General features: G+C 34.0%; 2 pseudogenes; both read left to right on the top strand.

Annotated features, from left to right (window-relative positions):
* Positions 1–1860: 1860 nt before the first annotated feature.
* LOC128208710 (neuroendocrine convertase 2-like) lies at positions 1861–12576 on the top strand (annotated as a pseudogene).
* Positions 12577–18848: 6272 nt separating this feature from the next.
* LOC128208709 (neuroendocrine convertase 2-like) overlaps positions 18849–21187 on the top strand; it is a 117631-nt pseudogene continuing 115292 nt past the window's right edge.

Below are 21187 nucleotides of genomic sequence, written 5' to 3'. Positions count from 1 at the left end.
CACTCTTCTAATCACAGACCACTGGCATCCCAAAACACTATCGATCACTGTCGATCTTCTACAAACGAACCACTGGCATCCCCTACCATTAGATAACTGTCATCCTCCTACCACCATCCCACTGCCATCCCCTACCACAAGATCACTGTCACCCTTTTTCTAACAGCCCACTGTCATCCCTTATAACTAGATCACTGCCACCCTCCAAGAACAGACAACAGTAACACAATGAAAGAGAAAGACTTGGTTGTTACTATCACTTTTATTAACAGCAATTTGCGTCGTATATTATGGAGAAAAAATGTTTGTTTACTTCCCAGTTCACAAAACACTAGATGACGAACACTTTTAAAAGGATTTTTTTATCTGCATTGTCAACTGGCTGATGATCCTTAATGGAACTCTCTGTCCATATATCTTGTTATTATACCTAGTATTATGATTCAAACAAACCAATTAAGATAATGTTTCTAAAAGCCTAACTCTCTGCATCCTTAAATGAACATAAGAGCTTCCAAGGGTCGATAAACATTCAAAGAAATAAAAACACATACTATTATTTAAATCATCAAAACAAAGAAACATTTTGCTTCTTGTCTGGGTACTCTCAAAGCATACAAATGTTTCAAACTAATCATTTTGATAGAAACAACTAAGGCTCGAATGTGTTAGCTTGAAAGGATAAACACAAATGTAGTTGTTACCTATAGAAATTTACAATACGTAAAATATTTGTTTCCGTTTTCCCCACCTACCATATGGTTTTTCCTGGATCCTTAAACTTTGTATTTTAAATGATAAAAAAATGTACCGAAATTTATCAATATACATTTAATCAATATACATTCAAATAAGGACCAATGTCCTACTAATCACTCCAAAGTCGAACCCATGCACCAATTTGTTTATATACTCATTATGAAATAAATTTTCTTTAAACTTTCGATCCAAATACGGATAAAAAGTTTTCGTGAAGGACTTTAAAAGTGTGTTTGGCTCTTTTCCATCCAGCTGTGCTGTTGACGACATATGCAAAGTTTTCACAAATAGGCAATTACTTGAGACGCCTGACATTCATGAATAGGACATAAATCATAAGTGTATTAGAAATGAGTCAATGGAAGCAATTAACCATTGACATTGAGACGAACAGAGAAAGACCGGTGATAATTAGAATGAATTATGGCTCTAGGAGATATATAAATGTGCTTTTGTCCATTCTTGTATACGTTTTAAGTAGTAATTGTCAATACGTTTATGATATAGTTCATTTATTAATACAAAATAAATAATTTGTTGAAATCGAGTATTGAGCACTTCCTGAAGAAATTTCTTGAATTCACTTAAATTATTTTGTGGTTAACGTCAAAAATAGATTTTAATAATCCTGCAAAATTTGGAAATCTTAAGGTGCTCATTGGGCAAGTAACGTATGAAGTAGTGGAGCGAGCTGTAAATATACTTATGTTTTATACAGAATAGGGCGGAGCAAACTATAAATGTACACATCCTGTAGTGAACAGAAAGGAGAGGGGTGAACTAAAAATATACCCAACAGAAAGGGGAAAAGCGAGCTATACATATCACAATCCTGTTGGATATAATTCCCATGAAAACAAATTTTACAAAGCATGTTGAACTGTTTTCTTTTGCAAGAGCTAAAAAGCAAAACTGAAACAAATAACAACGTTTACGATAACAATATTGACATATATACGTATTGCATTTGTGTTTGCAAGCTTTTATATTTTAACGTTTGATTGAAATTTCAATGAATTCGACAAATCCTCCTCACAAATTCGGTTGACTGCTGCGTATTTAAACTGACTTAAAAATAATAAAACATTCTAAAGGTGCAACATGATGGGCATTGTTGACAAGTATGAATTCTGTCTGAAATGCAAAAGTAGAAATTTTCAGGTGTGGCTTCTTAATAATTTACCATTGGCTACCGACGTGATGTACGGTTTATAACCTTATTTTGCATACAACCAGGTTCTTCCAATGATGACGTTTAGTTTAGTTTAGCCAATCAAAAGACAATATTTATACATCAAAGCTCAATACAATAGAGTTCGACAAAGGTTTTAACTATTATTTTAACACATTTATTGAAACTCCATGCAGCATATTGCTATCGAAATCTAAGAGATTAGGCCACTTTTTGCGAAAATGGGCGGCATGTCTCTTTCTATACCAACTATCTATAATTAATCCACAATCAAGTGATATCTTGGTTGATTGTTTTAAGAATAATCTTCGCTTATAAGGTGTTGACAGCAGTTTATTAAAACCGAAAACATATTTCAGTGTGTAATTTATATTGTATTTCGTGCATTGATGTTCTTGAAATTCTCGACTATCAATCCTGCTTTGGTGTTATCAGAAAATTGCATGTTCCGTTTCTGTATTTATTGCAAATCAATGCTAAACTTGTCTGACCTTTTCTCTTATGGCGTTAATAAGATCATCCCCATTGAATTCATTTCCGTTCACCTTTACTCTAAGTGCGATACGAAACTTCCGCTACTGCGCCTCTTTCATAAGTACTTATTATTCACACGATATTCTATATATATATTATACCAATTTATTTTATACTAATATAAACTATTCATTGACCGTCCTTATGAATATGTAGCCAATAATGTTTAATACAGAGCTAATTTAGGTTTCCGTTGTACAATTTGTTGAATATATTAGGTCTGGGGATCCAATATTAGTGTTGTATCATTTGAAAGTTTTTTTTAAGTGGAACAGAAATATAAAAAAACCCAAAACCGACAACATATTGGAAACAACCTACAGGCCTTTGAAAATGAAGAAAATGCCGTTCGAATTCAGTTGAACAAAGAACAACATTTCAGGCAGCAATAACCTTATAATGTTTTTTTTATTATTTTTATATTACATAGATGAAACTCATTAAATGATATCAACATTATATGAGGTCACCATGTATTATAATTCAAATTATCACCAGTGTCTTCATTCAATGCACGATTATTTATAGTAAAAGCTCTGTTGTTGTTCATGAATCGTGAATCATTTGTATTTGTATGGTTTATTTTATTTTAACAGTTTCTTGTTCCGCATGTTTTTTCTTCTCCCGTTGGGAATCAGGGTATTCTTCATGAAACATCATCAGATATTCAACTTCGTTTAACAAGCTTTGACCGAGAATGTTTCTGTCCTGATAATCCAAACTTTTAACCCAAGGGTTTCTATTGTAAAGGGATTTACGAGGCCGAAAGACTTTTTTGAGAATTTTGAGATGTTTTTGTGTGAATATACGTATTAAACTTATGTATTAATCATGACTATTGTAATTGCTTTCTGCATGATATAAAAATATGATAAATGAATATATATATAACCATTACATCTATATAACATCACCTTTACTATGCTATGTTAATTGTATTTTGAACTGGAGGACTTGTACTATAATTATGTTTATGCTATATTGTTGAGTTATGTTACGACTTAGATTGTACACATCAGCTGTTTGTTTATGCTTTCAGGTGCTAGGATCGGATTCCCTGTTCCATTTTACACACAATGCCGTAGCCAAATCTCGATTCAAGCGCAGTATGGTCCACACATGGAAGCTGAAATCACACCCTTTTGTGAGAGGTTAACATGATATGTGCATGGGAAACAAAAACCAGTACCATTTGTAAATATATCAAATAGAAACAAAACTACCCAGTTCAGGAAACTATTAGCACATGTTTTTAGTTTGGGTGTTCTTCTGCACACAAATGAAACGCCGTGATTTTAATTTACAGTAACAACTGTTGGGCTTGAATTTAAAATAATTATATTCCATTAGAAAACATGTAAAAGTACTGATTGAAATGTATGATAAGCCCTCAAATGTATCAACTTTCTTTCAGTTTACTTTAAAAATTAGTTAATAACTCTAACGCTACTTCAGGTGCATCGTAAAACAGTAAAACAACTCCAAACGGTATAATAAAAAGGAAAAAAGAATACCGCCTAATGGCCTGTCTGACACTACGATATACCCGACAGTGTTTACAGCAAGATTAAGTTTGGCGATGTAGTTTCTTGTATCGTTGTTTTGCTTTTGCAGGTAAAACGAGCAGTACAGCAGAGTGGATTTGTGCGCTCAAAACGAGGCTACAAAGCTCTTACAGGCGTCGCAATTTCCGATCTCAAATTGAATTACCCAGATATGGCACAACTGTTAAATGGCGAGAAAGATGTGACCTTATTTAAAAGACCCCACCGATCCTCTCTTTGACAAGGAATGGTTTCTGGTATGTTGTTTAAAATGTCGAAGAAACACTGTGATACTGAAACGGAAAGCAAGCATAAATCGCTTTAATTGTTTATATTTAAATTTAGTTGTTGTTATCACATGAAATATACTATTTATCAAAATGGGAAAATACTTAAAAGTATCATATAACTTAAAGTATGTTACACCATGGAATGCAGCCAGTCTGTTGTCTACCACAGGAAAGTATTATGTCATAGTTTCTAAATACTGCACAATGGTTTTAAGATATATTTCTGCTTGCCGCGGTTTAACTTTGGATAAAACATACGCAGAAAAAGAACTAGGAAACAGGTTAACATCCTCGGCTAAGAATATAACCTTAAAAGGACATACGTTTTGATAACAATTAAATGCGTTTTTTTATCGAATTTACGGAATGCACATGCAATTAGTTTCCTTAGTTTAATTTGTCAAGGAAATATACAACGACTTGGCAGTAATAGTCTTTTGTTTCATACAGTTCCTTCGTTTGCTTCGTCTCTATAAAAAATACTGGACACCTTTGCTGATTGCATAAACATCAGTAAGTTGTGGTTCGTCTCTTTGTGTTTGCTGTTCTCTATGCTGATCACTTGGTTTATGATAGAACCTACCATGGATTTTTGTCCCGTTTGTTTGCAACGATGATTTCATATTAAAATTTTATAATCCTTAGATAATGTATTGATAATAATCCCAGATTTAATTAAATGTTTCAACTATTACAATTATCCATCGACATCTGCATGGCGTTTATCTGAATAACTGAATGGAGCACGAAATGAACAGCGCATGATTATCCATCGACAGTGTGAAAAATGTGCACACATCACGATTCCCTGTAAAGAACTCGATTCATCATGTTCCGTGAAGGTTTCCATTAATATCTTTAGAATTACGCATCAATCCAGCTCAGTTGGGTCCATAGAAAATTGCTTGACCAGACTAAAAATGCTTGTCATCAGATGCCCTTTGTTGTGATAATGTTGATCCAAGAACAACATGCGGCCTTTCAATGCGCAATGAATGTAACAAATAGGCAATATTTTGCAGCACAATGTAAAAACATAATGATGCAGTAAAGGCCTGACGTATGACTACTTTTTGGATCCGGTTCTTGTCATGTTCGAACATACATTACCTGCCAGTATTGCAAACAAATTATGTTTAATATCTGCTGTCAGAGTTTTAGTCAATTTCAATTTGTTAAAATCTATATAACAACACATATATTTGGATGTACAGTACGCATTTCAAGAACATTTTTATTTCCGATCATAGATATAAATAAATTGAAAAGTTATCATGTATAATTTCTTTAACTTTTCTCTGATAAATGAGCAAAATCATTGACATGTGAGCTATATAGAAATTCGTGTAAATGTAAATAATATAAATATTTTCTCATTGCTAATTATCATGATTAACGTTATTGGTACTTTCAGGACTTTTGCTTTCTACTGAAAATGTATATAAAGTTATTGACAATAAGAAGATTACCATAATGATTGGTGTTACTTTTTTCAGAATGCCTAAGCAAGCAAGATTTCAGCAGCAACGACCATTTTCCATATCCAAGATACACTGACATATGGTTTAACAGGTATTAATCCTGATAAATCATACGTTTTCGCGGCAACATAGTGTTTTCTGATACTAATTTGCTAAATACATTCTTATACCCCTATTGTGGAAATGACAACTGCAACAGCCATCTTAACTGCATCCTTGTTATATTTTGATTGTAACATGGAGAAGTAGTTAAAATGAGATTGGTTAAATTCTTACTAAAGTCTTAAGGCGATGGAAACGGTAAAGAGCAAGCAGTGTATTACCAAGATTGACTTTGCCCTTAAGGAGTCCGCCGAAATTAAACACCCTCAGCTGCACTGGTTTCTGCAGGTAAAAAAATTAAAGAAAGGTTTTAACGTTGCCAGTTTCGTTATATTAATATTATAATAATAATAATAACTAATATTACAAGTGTATCACATGTAATTAACGACTGAAAGAGGACACAATTCTTATAATAAACTGCAAAATAGTTCGTGTTTGCTTGCATTGTAGATTTTGTGAGTCTTTGTCAATAAATTCTTAAAACACTATCTTCTTTTAATCGGAGGATTGTTGCACCTGCTGCTATTTCTTTCAAAATATCGACCTTTTTTCTTTATTTTGCTTCTATTCCTATTTCAGCAATGGAACCCTCGATGCCAGTGGTTTAACCTATTTTATCATTTAAGTGCAATTAGTGCTTTAAGGAATCGTTTTGATAGTGTTTTGCATGCGTTTAAATGATGTTCATCTTAATCGAAATGTAAGCTATTTACCTTGGGTTTTGCTACAAGCGTACGTGTTATTTTTAAATGAAGCAATGAATGTTTTCCTTTATTTCATTTTTTTCGCTCCTCAATATTACAGCCATGTGACCCGCTGTGCGGGAGAGATTGCTGCGGCACGTGACAACAACGTATGTGGAGTGGGCGTGGCTTACAACTCAAAAGTAGCAGGTAATACTTTTTATAGCGCTTTTAAACCAACAAGTGGGTTGTTTGGGTTATGAGTTCATTTTTTTTTTAAATCTATTAGTTTCAGAAAAGTTTTGTGTTTGGCCTTTCTGTTCTTTATATTTTAAACTGATATTGTAATTGCGTGAGTGCTCAGGCTCATATGATCTTTTGTCCATACGACATTCGTTTCATGACCCTATGCTATTGGTTGATTTTGTTAGAGTTAGGTGTTTAAAATATTAAGAATCACATGTATAGCAAACATAAATTTTGAGTGATAAACCTTTAACTACTTACTCATTAATGCATATATGGAAAATACTAATAATAACTGAAAACAATTTGATTTAATTATTCATTTATTGCTATTCCTTGGGTTTACTAATCCACTTGCTTGGTACCCATTATACTGACATTTATGAGAATGAAAAAGTTTATGAAAAATGGCATTCACGTATTATCATTGTAGACCTAATGGTATCCATTGTTTTGGAGTTTCAATCTTCTCGCCATGACTAGGAAAATCTAAGTTTATCTTATTATACAGTCATTGGAACCTAGTGTTTTTAACATATTCATTTACACTACTTAAATATAGGAGACTTCATCCGTTTAAAGAACAACCAAGAACTAGTTGTTAAATAAAAGTTGTTAGGTTTCTCTCTTGTTTTCATTTAAACTTCCGTGTTCCATATCTATCACTCCAGCAATATGCCCGTTTCCATTCCCATTTTTTGCTACAAGAGCATTAGATTTTTATGCATATACATTCAAATAATCAAAGCAACCAAGGCGGAATATTTAAAGACCTGGATTCATTTTGAAATGGCAGGACGATTATGCATAATAAATTTGCAATGCAGATGGTTTGACATACAAGATACATGATATATCCAATGTTAAGGTCTAGATATCGATACAGACCAAGCGTTTTTGAGTCCTGACATATTGTGTACTTTTGGTAAGAGCCCAAAAACTGACTTTATCATAATAATTCACATTTTTTGCGAATAATATTAAATCCATATTTGCATAACTCATTCAGGCCTACGAATGCTGGACCAACCCTTTATGACCGACCTAATTGAAACTAATGCAGTGGTCCACATGCCAAACGCCATTGACATATACAGCGCAAGTTGGGGACCCACGGACTATGGCAAAACAGTAGACGGCCCGCGGAACCTTACAATGCGAGCAATAGTGGAAGATGTAAATGAGGTGGGTATTTAATGCACTTAAGCATGCCTTTAATCTTAAAATAAACCCGATGCATTACGATACAAATTCGGGCTTTTACCACAAATGTCTTGCTGGTTTCATAGTGATGTGAAAAAGGCACCTACTAAGTTTAAATAAAACAATGAAACTATTAGCACAAACACAGCAACTCATCATTTTAAAAAGGTAATGGATTAAACAATCAGCAAACTACACTTTGAAAACAATCATTGAATATGTACATCATTATTTACAGACAACAAGTCCCGGACAATGAACGTTTTGGTGAAAAGTTGAACTAACCGTTATCGTCTTGCAGTTGACAATCCTTACAAGAGTTTAAGATAAAAAACGAAGACCTTAAAATGTTAACAATACAAGTCCAACGTTGCAAAAATAAATACAAACGTACAGAAATATAATATATGTTTTTTTTACCCTTGAACATCTGTTTGTGTATTATAATACTTCAAACTGCTTTACGTCATTTGAATAAATCGTAACATGATATACGGTCAGCCTCATGCTGCATTGACATTAGTTTCCTGGTAACGGAGTTTTAGGTGACATAGTGTTACGTCATAAATTTGCTGCTATGGTAACCGCATATTGAGAACAGATACAAAACAGAGTGTGGCTTTTATGGATAGAAAGAACAGAAATGAAAATTGTAATTTATAAACATTAGTCTTTAGGCGAGTTTCATTCTTGTGCGAGAAATCCTGTAAGGCTGGTCTCTTTATATAATGTGTTCAAAGGCAGTAACTGTATACATTACTAGACAGAAACCAAAGAAAAAAACAACAGCAAAATTAATCTTAGTTTCTTGCCTGAAGTTACATTAAATTTTGTCAGTTTCTCAGAATCTAACTAACTTCTGAAAACTTAAATTGAACAGTACGCTTAGAGACGCCGGAATGGTGAGTGTTTACAATAGGATATTGCTTATAAGCTACTAGATTGACAGGCAAAAGACCGTGTAATAATATCACATATTTGTGGTGTTGAGTATGTTTATGTTTGGTCTTGGAAATAAGTCGTTTTTCGTTTACTCAACGCATGATGTTTTTGGACGGACATGGAGATGATTGCTAAGATAAGTTTTTATAACCCTTTATGGTAATGTTGATTGATGTAAAGCAAGAGAGAGTATTGACTGCACAAAACATTTACAAATTTTATGTACCATCAAACAAATTAAGACATTATTTATCCTAGTCCAGGAAAACACAAACCCCTCACAAAATGTGACACGTATCCTTTCTAGGATGGACAATTACACTGTTGAGATCTTTAAGACAATGAAGTTTATCACATTAGAACAGCGTTGTAAGGATTATAATTGTAGTTGATAATTTACGGAGATGAATAAAAATCTGCTTTAAAAAATGCATATATAAACCGATCCTGATAGGGATGTTTTTGCTAAAGCTTTGCTAGTAAGATAACAACTGATAGTTCAGTATCATTGCGGGTTAACAAAAGGTTAACTTATAAATAGGTAGACAAGCCCAGTTTCCGAAATTTCCACAATGTGCAATGTCATTCTCACATTAAGCAAGAAACACAGACAAAGCGCTAAAAGCTAAACGCTAATGCGATTAAATGCACGATTGAGCAGAAATGTTGTTGTATATATAGTGCATATGAACACTATTTTTTTCTGGAAATGACAAAACACCAAATGTAAATAAGAATCCGAGAATTATACACGAGCTGAATATGTGTCACTATCGTATGCCAAATTTAATTAACATTTATTTTGCGTTATATATCACTTCAAAATGATATTACAGCAATCCCTGCTTAAATATTAGATGAGCAAATTTACATGAATCGATAGACACTTAGTCCGTTTATGTCGGACCCATTAACCTCAATAAGATCTATCAGTTGGACTTCATTGTTTATGATATTTTTAATTTGAATATTCGATTAATTGATATCGATTTAGTAAAAAAGCGGGGCACCATGCTTTTTTTCAATTTCATAGACCTAAGAGAAACAAATGTTGGTCTTGATGTTCTTGTGCATGGAACTATGTGGTGGAAATTGGCATGCATCGTACTAACAACACGTATTATAATTACTACATGTCAATAGATAAACTAAATTGTTTAAACATATTCATTTAAATTGAAATATTTGTGAATTTGGGTCCTTAGTTTATTTCAAGCTACCAGATTTCCCCTGATAACATTGATTTATAACAATACCTGATTAGTTATGTCTTCCCTCGTTACTTCTCAAGGCGACAACAGATCTGTACAAAAACTGCACCACCACTCACTCAGGGACGTCTGTGGCCGCTCCAGAGGCTGCTGGCATCTATGCCTTAGCCATCGAGGCAAATTATGCAAACTTCCTCTTGGATTGCAATAAGCATCGTCTAAAATAGTTTTTTGCCGTGTTGGTATAGTGTTTGTTTAAGTCAGATAAACGTTAATGTTGATCGTGTTACGTATTTGAAATTCTATAGCCCTGTAACTTCGATGAACAAGTAATTTTGAATCCCATACCGTAATACACATTCACAAAATGCATGCTGTATGTTTCCTTGCAAATAAACACCTCATGTCTGAACATTTGTTATTGCGGCCATTTCAGAAGACTTAGACGATCAAGGGTTTATAATGTGAACTGTTAGTTTAAATTATTTTTGAACGAAGCAAATCCTTATTGAATCCAAAATGATATCGACCATCTATGGACTACGTTTACGACAATAGTTGTGATTTGATATTGAAGTTCTCTCCAGCAAAGTTGGTGTTGAAACAACCTGAAATTGTTTCAATATCATATATTCATTCTTATTATGCTTTTAATATGACTTTGCATGTTTCGAAATCAATTTCATGTTATTAAACTCTTTAAAACAAATAACTAAAACTAATAAACAATTTGCCTCTTATTAATGCAACTAGTTCTAATGATATGTACATTGTTGCCTTTTTCTGTTATTTTCCAGTCGCAACATAACATGGCGGGACATGCAGCACTTGACAGTCCTCTCATCAAAGCGGAACCGCCTTTTCGATCCTTATCTTAAGCACTTCTGGCAGTACAACGGTGCCGGGTTGGAATTCAATCACCTGTTTGGGTACGGCGTCTTGGACGCGGGGGCGATGGTTCTAATGGCGAGAAACCGGAAACCGCTTCCAGAATGTTTCCATCGCACAGCTGGATCCATTGTGAAAAAAATGTAGGCGTTTTAAATATATTTGATGATGCTTTGTTTATAAGGCTTAAGCCAATAAATTGGCAAACAGACATAGTCCTGTAATTTTTTTGTTTAATCTTTTCCATGAGAGTCTAGCTATCACTAATGCACCTTTCTGTATGTACGTTTGATGCAGCCTCGTTTTTAATCAAGATATTCGAATATGATTTTCAGTAGCCATATTCCGTTGACAGAAGTTCTTCTGTCTTATCTAAATTCAACAATTTCCTGCGAAGAGATTACTGCTCGTAAATCAGTTAATAACAAAACCAAACAAATGAGGCATCTCTATTACATTCGTTACACATTCTGTCATGGGAAAACGTAGCAAAGTGAAGTGACTAATGAAGTTAAACTGAAGTATGAGTCATGAACAACTGGCATTGTTTAGGTCTCAAATCATTATGTATAGATTATATAAAATTTACTTCAGGCATTTCCAAGTTGACGTGACTAAATAAAATACCATAACAATCATAGTTGGATGCCAAGGCCCTGGCGCATAAAATATAAATAAATATTTTAGCATTTTTCAAATACAATAACACTGTGATAATTCAAGCAGGCAATAACCCGAAAACTGCCTCGCTCTTTATTCCGTTTTGTTTCATATGGAATATAATGAAGTGGCTTGATATCTTAATAAGTCGAGCACTCGAGCACCGATGCAAGTCAAAGAAAACACACATCATGTAACAAAGTACAAGCAATGAGTTCGAATCTAAGTCCTATAATGTACGTTGTTTGTTTTCACAGGTCATTCGGCACCAACGAACGAATAACTATGACCATTGACACTGATGCGTGCCAAGGATCTCCGAATGAAGTAAACTATCTGGGACATCTACAGGCATTTGCTACGGTCAAGTCCACGTACAGAGGCAATATTGCTATCCATTTGACATCTCCAATGAACACCACTCGTTCATTTGTACAAATTTTACTGTCGAATATTTCATAGTGTTATTTCACCTCATTGCTGTCCAGTCCCTAAATTTCTTTACCCGTTGAGAGTTTTTTCCACTAAAACCTATATGTATTTCCAGCTCAATGATCCTAAGCCAGCGCCCAAATGACGACGTGCATAAGAACGGATTCACCTGCTGGCCATTCATGACCACCCACACTTGGGCTGAGGAACCTAGAGGCCGCTGGACCCTTCGGGTGGAAAATGTCCCCGGAAAGAACAGTGCCAACGACGAGATCTGTTCCGCGAGTGGACATTGGTTCTGCACGGGACACGTGACCCCCCTTACCACCACCAGATGACAGACGAACAAAGCCAAGGGAAACTGTTCAAGGTCAAGAGAATGCATGACGCCGTCATGAAAGAGTGATCGGAAGATGACCTCGACCCTGAATTGATAAAGAAATTGAATAGTGAGCCGATATCATTTATGGAATAACACAAATTTCTTCTCTTTATCCAGTAGATATTACAATTATAATACGCGAAGCGAAGAGAAATGTTCTATCACACTAATGTTAATCTGGGTTAAAGTAAGAAATATGTTAAACTTTTCGAATATTATTGATTTATTTCTGAGTTTAAACCATATATTTTTGTCTGTGTTAAAAAATTACAATATTGAAAAAATTGAATAAGTCAAAGAATTGGAGTAAAACTGAGAGTAAAGGTTGTTTGCATTTTGACATATATTCTTTGAAAATATAAATGTTCGATTCACGTTTGAACGGGCCCATTTAAGATAAATTTATAGAAAATAAGTCTCTGTTGCATAGCGATTTTCTTCTCAGTGTTTAAATAGATGTTTGCGAATTATATTATTATATATGAAGAAAATAGAAACTACAGCTTTAAGCATAACCTAGGTATAACAACACTTGAAGGAATTATATGAAGACGAAAAGTAAATGTCAGTGGTTTTGTTTTCATGTATGCATTTCATTGATTTACTTTTGTGTGTTGTTAGAAGTAGACATCCACCTTCCTGAATTGAAAGAAACATTAATACATTTGCAAGCAAAGTATATTCTTTCTTTATTTCCCTTTAACTTGTTTAAGACCATGTTTGCATCATCAACTATGTATCTTTTTTATCATCGTCAAGCATCTTGCGTGAATGAATGATGCGCATTAAGTTTTCATATTTTACATTACTTCATCTTGGTGTTGTTGTTACAAAAATGGTGTAAATACACGAGGAAAATCAAATAAAAATAGCAAAATTAATGTTTGAGCTTTTATCTTGTCTGGATGTTTTCAATGGATATACATTTTTTTTAAATAAATGTAAAAGTCTTTAAGTCAGAGATATCGACATTCCTAAATAAAATTTTATAAAAACTTTACAGGTGAAGTGTTATTTTTTCTTAATATTTATGGGAAAAGCTACAGAAACAAGCACAGTAGCAAACAGTTTAAACATAAACCCGGTTTAATGGCACTGGGTAAACGCCAAAGACATAGAACATAAAATCACAAACAAGAAACATGGAAGAACAGCACACAACTCCACAAGCAGCACAGTGCATGCATACTATATATAACAAAATAGGTATGTGTATCACGGATTGTTAGGTACCGCCTTGGAACGGTCAGTAAAATGTAAATTTACTGGGGGTTTAAACCAGTTTGTGTGCACAACCTCACTCTTATCCCTAATAAATAAAAATTAAATAAAAAATTCAGATCTTTACAAAAAACAACAACACGCGAGTTACCTTTCAGGCCAAACTGTGTTCGGGAATTAAGGATTTGTACTATTAACTGCATATCCATAAGCTTTAATTCAACGCAATCTTGTTGTAAATGAGTGTCAAACGTTTATACGGATTGAATACAATATTTTGAAAAGGATAAATTTTGCAATTAATGTTTTTGGCCGATGATTATATAAAATGTTGAGTCTTATCCCTTAAAACATCAGAACTCGAGTGTTATTTATGTTATAAATATGAAATTGCTGAATGGTTTATGCTTTTAAAGAACTCTGGTAGAGCTCTACCTGATTTTGTTTCATATCAACTATTGTGGGACATGATCAAATTCCTGCTGGTAAACATTATGCCTGAACTCGGCTTGAAATGGATAGAACAAAAGTAATAAAGCTGAATTTTGGCTTACATGGTCTATGTATTTCCATGCGAACTCTCGACTAATGAAATGACAAAGTCGACGAACGACCATTACAGTTCAATTCCAACACTGGCTTAGCTCTTTTTGAGCACCAATGAATCAGATGGACTTTCCAGACTACTTTCTTTAAACACTGTACTTCAAGTGACACACACACATATATATATATATATAAATATATAAAACTAGTAGGTCAATGGCAACAAACCGTCCTGCAACAAAATTGTTACGTATCTGCATTCGACGTCACTGATTCATGTTTTCAATTTAGTTTTCAGAACAAATCTTGCCCTCTCTATATTCAGTACAAATTTCACTTGGTCCAGATCTTGTAATGTATGCCCACTCAAGATAAGTGCCTTGCTGAAGAGGCGCGATTATTTCCCCGAAAAGCCCCTATACATATAGACATTGCTTGTATTCACTTTAACCGACCAAATTAATCGTGGCTTTAAATCACTTTTGCGAGAACGTCGCAGTAGAAAACAAAGTTTCGAAACTATCTCTAGTACTAAATAGTGGAGCAACTAAACATGTTACTGATCTTCGCTGAAAAAACGAATGCTAAAGTTGAAAAACAAACGGAACCAGCTATCGCTACATGAGGTAAAAGCTGCCGATTGGAACTAATTAAGTAACAACTTAAGGAAATGAATTCCTAAATACCTCAGGACTTCAAGTTGCTTTCCTCCAAGCTCTTTCCTGTTCAGTCTCCAATGCCCTTCACACTATAAATACCGCAATAAAATGTTTTCCAATTAACGCCAATGCATTTACAGTATTTCCCGGAACTGTCCTAGAACCTGTGCCTGGATTATTAGATATGAAAGTTATTTTTGAAAATATATTGATTATGCTCATTAAATCCTAGGCATCCGATTGAAGTTGAAAGAATAATTGAAAACGAGAAGCTGAATAAAACTCAACATGTTCCTGGCTTCAATGCAACTATTTATAGATCTTTGCAGAATGCGTAAAAATAGAAATTCAATAAAGCTTCATTTTTTGTCATACAACTTCAGTTTACGGACACATTTTAAAATAGTTTTTAGGGAAGCTAGTGTTTACTCATTTTACTTATAGCATTGTGTCTATTTTAAGAGACCATTAGGAAGTACCCCTGGTCAGGGTTTTACCCACAACCTCTCAAGTGAGTGATAGGCGGAAACCGATACCACTAGACCACTGTAATCCCCTACCACAATGTCACAGTCACCCTCCTACCACCAGCCCACTTTCATCCCCTACGCCAAGATCACTGTCACCCTCCTACCACCAGCCAACTGCCATCCCCTACCACAAGATCACTGTCATTCTTCACCTAACAGTCCACAATCACCCCCTACCACAATATCACAGTCACCCTCCTACCACCAGCCCACTTTTATCCCCTACGCCAAGAACACTGTCACCCTCCTACCACCAGCCTACTGCCATCCCCTACCACAAGATCACTGACATCCTTCACCTAACAGTCCACAATCACCCCCTACCACAATATCACTGTCACCCTCAAACCACAAGCCCACTGCCATCCCCTATCAGACGTTCACAGTCACCCTTCTACTAACAGCCCACTGTCATCCCCTACCACTTAATCTATGTCACCCTCTACCACTAACAACAGACAACACGAATCCCAATAAAAGAGAAATAGACATACTTGCTTGTTCCTATCACTTTTATTAACAGCAATTTGCGCAATATGAAGAACAAATGTTTGTTTGCTTCCCAGTCCACAAAACACTAGATGAGTAACACTTTTGAAGGAGTTTTTATCTGCACTGTCAACTGTCTGATGATCCTTAATGGAACTCTCTGACTATCTATCTTGTTATTATACCTGATAGTGTGATTCAAACAAACAAATTAAGGAAATGTTTCTAAAAGCCCAGCTCTCTGCCTTCTTAAGTGAACATATAAGAGCTCTCAAGGGTCAATAAAAAATCAAGAAAATAAAACACGTACTATTATTTTAATCACCAAAACAAAGATTTTTTGCTTCGTGTTTGGGTACCCTCAAAGCATACACATGTGTATAAAACCATCATTTTGATAGAAAAACAACTTAGGCTCGAAGGTGTTAGCTTGAAAGGATAAACAAAAATGAATTTGTTATCTACAGAACTTTACCATCAGGCGTAAACTGTTTGTATCGGTTTCCTCACCTACCATGTTGTTTTACCTGGACCCTTGTATTTTAAATGAATAAATATTGTACCGATAATTATCAATTCATTTTATCAATATACATTCAAATTAGGACCAATACTGTACTAGTCACTCCATGCATCAATTTATTTATATACTCATCATGTAATAAATTTTCTTTAGTCTTTTGATCCAAATACTGATAACGGATACAAAAGTATTCGTGAAGGACTTTAAAAGTGCTTTTGTCTCTTTTCCGTCCAGCTGTGCTGTAAACGACATATGTATATTTCTAACAAAAAGGCACTTAATTTAGACGCCTGAGATTCATGAATAGACATAAATCATAATTGCATTTGAAATGAGTCCATTGGAAGCAATTAACTATTGACCTAGAGGCGAACCGAGAAATACCGATGATATTCGAGAGAATTCCGGCTCTAGCAGATATATAAATTTGTGTTCGTTCATTGTTGTATTCGTCTAAAAGTAGCGATTGTCAACAAGTTAAAAGTACATGATAGAGTTAATTTATTATATACAAATTAAATATGTTAGTGAAAACGAGTATTGACTGCTTCGGCAAGTTACTTCTTGAATTCACTTTAAAGATTTTGTGAATGATGTCAAAACTAGATTTCACTAATAATGTTTGAAATTCTTACGGTGCTTATTGGGCAAGAAACATATCAAGTGGTGGGGCACACTGTAAATTTATCCATTCTGAGTATACAGAATGAGGTGGAACGAACTATGAATATACATATCCTGTAAAATACAGAATGTGGAGGGGCGAACTATAAATAAACATACACTGTAAAATACGGAAAGGGAAGGGTCGTATTATAAATATACCCACCCTGTAATAAACAGAAAGGTGAAGAGCGAGCTATACATATAGCAATCCTGTTCGATTTAAATCCCATGAAAACAATATTTGCAGAGCATGTTGAACTGTTTCTTTTGCAAGAGCTAAACGCAATACTGAAACAAATAACAACGTTTTATATAACAACATTGAACTATACAGTGTATTTGTGTTTGCATTTTTTTTTATTGTGTAGTTGTATAATTGGAATTATACATAATAACGTTTAATTTAAATTACGAATTGCTACGAATTAAATTTGTTTTAGAAAAAACCCAAACATTCTGTAACATGATGGGCATTGTTTACACGTATGAGTTCTGTCTGAAAGCAAAAACAAAAACGAAAATTTTAAGGCATAGCTTGAATTTACCATTGGCTACAGACGTAATGTACGGTTTATAACCTTAGCTAGGATACGTTCAGGTTCTTTGTATGATGACGTTTAGTTAGCCAATCAAAAGCCAATCAAAAGACAACCTTTTTACACTAATGCCTACAACAATCGAGTTAGACAAAGGTTTTAATTACTTTTTTAACACACTTATTGAAACTACATGCATATATGTATTTATTGCCAATCAATGCTAATCTTGTCTGACATTTTCTCTTATGGCGTTAATAAGATCATTCCCCATTAAATTCATTTCCGTTCACCTTTTCGTAAGTGCTATACGAAACTTCCGCTACTGCGCCTCTTACAAAAGTACTTATTATTATTGGAATTTTAACACGACATTCTATATTAAGATTATACCAACTTATTTTGTACTAATATACACAAATCATTGACTGTATGCTGATGCAGATCCTTATGATAGTGTCACCGTTAATGTTTAATACAGAGCTAATTTAGGTTTCCGTTGTACAATTTGCTGATTTTTTAGGTCTGGTCATCCAATATCAGAGTTGTATCATTTGAAAGGGTTTTATTAGTGGAAAGGAAATATGAAAAAAATAATCCGAAAACATATTGCAAACAGACCTTAGGTCTTGGAAAATCAAGGAAAGGCCTTTCGATTTCAGTTGAACAACGAAGAACAACATTTCAGGCAGCAATACACCTTGCCATGTTTTTTTTTTTTTTTTTTTTTACTTTTATGCAACTCATTAAATGATATCAACATTACATGAGGTCACCGTGTCTTCTTTAAATGACAAGATCAGTTGTAGTAAACGTTCTTTTGCTGCTAAAGTATTATTTGTATTTGGTTTATGGTTTATCTTATTTTAACACTTTCTTGTTCCGCGTGTTTTTTTTCTTCTCCCGTTGGGAATCAGGGTATTCTTCATGAAAGATCATCAGAAATTCAACTTCATTTAACAAGCTTTGACCGAGAATGTTTCTGTCCTGATTATCCAAATGTTTAACCCAAGGGATTATCAATTTGAATATCTATATTGTAAAGGGATTTACGAGGCGGAAAGACTATCTGGAGAATTTTGAGATGTTGTTATGTGAATATACGTTTTAAATTTATGCATTAATCATGACGATTGTATATGCTTTCTGCATGTCATAACAATTTGATATATGAATATATCTATAACCATAACATCAATAACACCTTAACTATGCTAAGTGTATTTTGGACTGGAGAACTATAATCATTTTTATGCTATGATGTTAAGTTATGTAACGACTTTGATTGTACACTATCAGCTGTTTGTTTATGTTTTTAGATGCTAGAATCGAATTCCCTGTTCCATTTTGCACACAATGCCGTAGCCAAATATCTATTCAAGCGCGGTATGGTGCACACCAGGAAACTGAAATCACACCCATTTGTGAGTGGTTAACATGATATATGCATGGGCTAAAAACCTGTACCATTTGTAAATACATTTATATCAAACAGAAACAAAACTACCCAGTTCAGGAAACTTTTATCACATTTATTTGCTTATTGTATTACTCTGATTGACAAGCTCGGATCATTCGTCCAGTGGTAAACGAACTTTCAGATTTTGGCAGTTTTTCTGCACAAAAATGAAACGTCGAGATCATACATTGCTTCCTTAATTTAAAGTAAAAGACTGTTGAGCGTGAATTTGATATAATTATATCCTATAAGAAAACATGTAAAAGTATTGTTTAAAATGTATGATAAGCCCTCAAATGTATGAACTTTCTTCCATTTTACTTTAAAAATATATTTAAAAAATCTAATGCTACTTCAGTTACATCGTAATATAACAAAACAATTCCAAACGGAATGATGAAAAGGAAACAAAACCGCCTAACGGCTTGTATGACACTACGCTATACCCGTCTGGGTGTACAGCAAGATTAAGTATGGCGTTGCAGTTTCTTGTATAGTTGTTTTGCTTTTGCAGGTTAAACAAGCAGTACAGCAGATTGGATTTGTGCGCTCAAAACGAGATTACAAAGCACTAACACGCGTCGCCATTTGCGATCTCAAATTGAATAACCCAGATATTGCACAACTGTTAAATGATGAGAAAGATGTGACTTTATTGAAAGACCCCACCGATCCTCCCTATGACAAGGAATGGTTTCTGGTATGTAGTGTGATACTGAAACTGAAAGCAAGCAGAAATCGCTTTTATTAATTATTTTTAAACTTAGTTGTTGTTACCACATCATAACAATGGCAACAATATATTAAAGTACCATGCAACTTAAAAATTACACCATGGGGCGCAGCAATTCTGTTCTCAATCACAGTAAAGTATTATGTCATAGTTCATGAATACTGCACAATGTTTTTAAGATATACCGCAAGCCGCGGGTCGACTTTTGGTAAAAGCTTACTCAGAAAAAGAACTAGGAAACCAGTTTACATCCTCCGTGTTTTATTGGCTATGAATATAACCGTTAAAGGAGAGATAATTTGATGAAAGTTAAATGATGTATATGGTCTGTTTGAGTTTATGTTTCCGTTACTTTTGTCTTAATATGAAAGCAAAAGGGTATTTATACGTGGGCCTGATTATTGCGCAAAAAATACGCTAATTTCTGATTCTCTTTTAATCAACTCTTTATTACAAAAATATCTTAACCATGCGGTGTTTTCTGTCGAAGTTACAACTACAAAATTGAAGCATGATAACGTATTAGAATTAACTGAATGCACATGCAATACGTATCTTAAGTTTATTATTTCTAGAAAATATATAACTTGGCAGGTGTTTGTTTCAAACAATAATTATTTGAGTCGTGACATTTAAACACAATCTACTCAATTCAATCCTATTTATTGACAGTCGAGATAAAAAAAATCACACACGTGTGAACAATACTGCCATTCCATTTGACAAAATATGAGATTGTTAGTATGCACTTACACAATAAATTGTTTATGTATAATAAGTAAATACATACTTAAAATAAAAAGTCTTTTAGTGGTATACTAGTTTGTCAACTACCAACTAACTGGGTCAGCAACGGTGTATATATAGCGCTTCGTCTGATTAAATCCATCATGACTATATGCCTTCTACGTTAAAACCATTCTTGTTAGTGATTTATCAAACTATATCTGTTCGTTGTATCTATACAATCGTGTCTTAAAGCTGTAAGCGTTCTTAATTAAAGAATATGACAATTTCGCCTTATTTTTAGCAAACTTAAATGAATGCAGACAATTCTGTCAACATAATTTGAGAAGAACATACAAGAAAGCAGACACCTAATATCAACCCTCAACATATTCAAGATTTATCAATTCACGACTTTCCATATTGCAATGGAAAAGGTCGTTTCTGTGATACGAATAAATATAAGAAAATAGATAAATAGATTGACGTACATTGGAACGTGTTGCCGCATTCTAAAAGGCTTGCCAGAGATTTTTCACAGTTAATA

Source organism: Mya arenaria, chromosome 11 (assembly GCF_026914265.1).
Source record: "Mya arenaria isolate MELC-2E11 chromosome 11, ASM2691426v1".
NCBI classification, from domain to species: Eukaryota; Metazoa; Mollusca; class Bivalvia; order Myida; family Myidae; genus Mya; species Mya arenaria.
The sequence above is the reverse complement of the archived record's forward strand: the minus strand, read 5'-3'. Positions and strand labels throughout refer to the sequence as shown.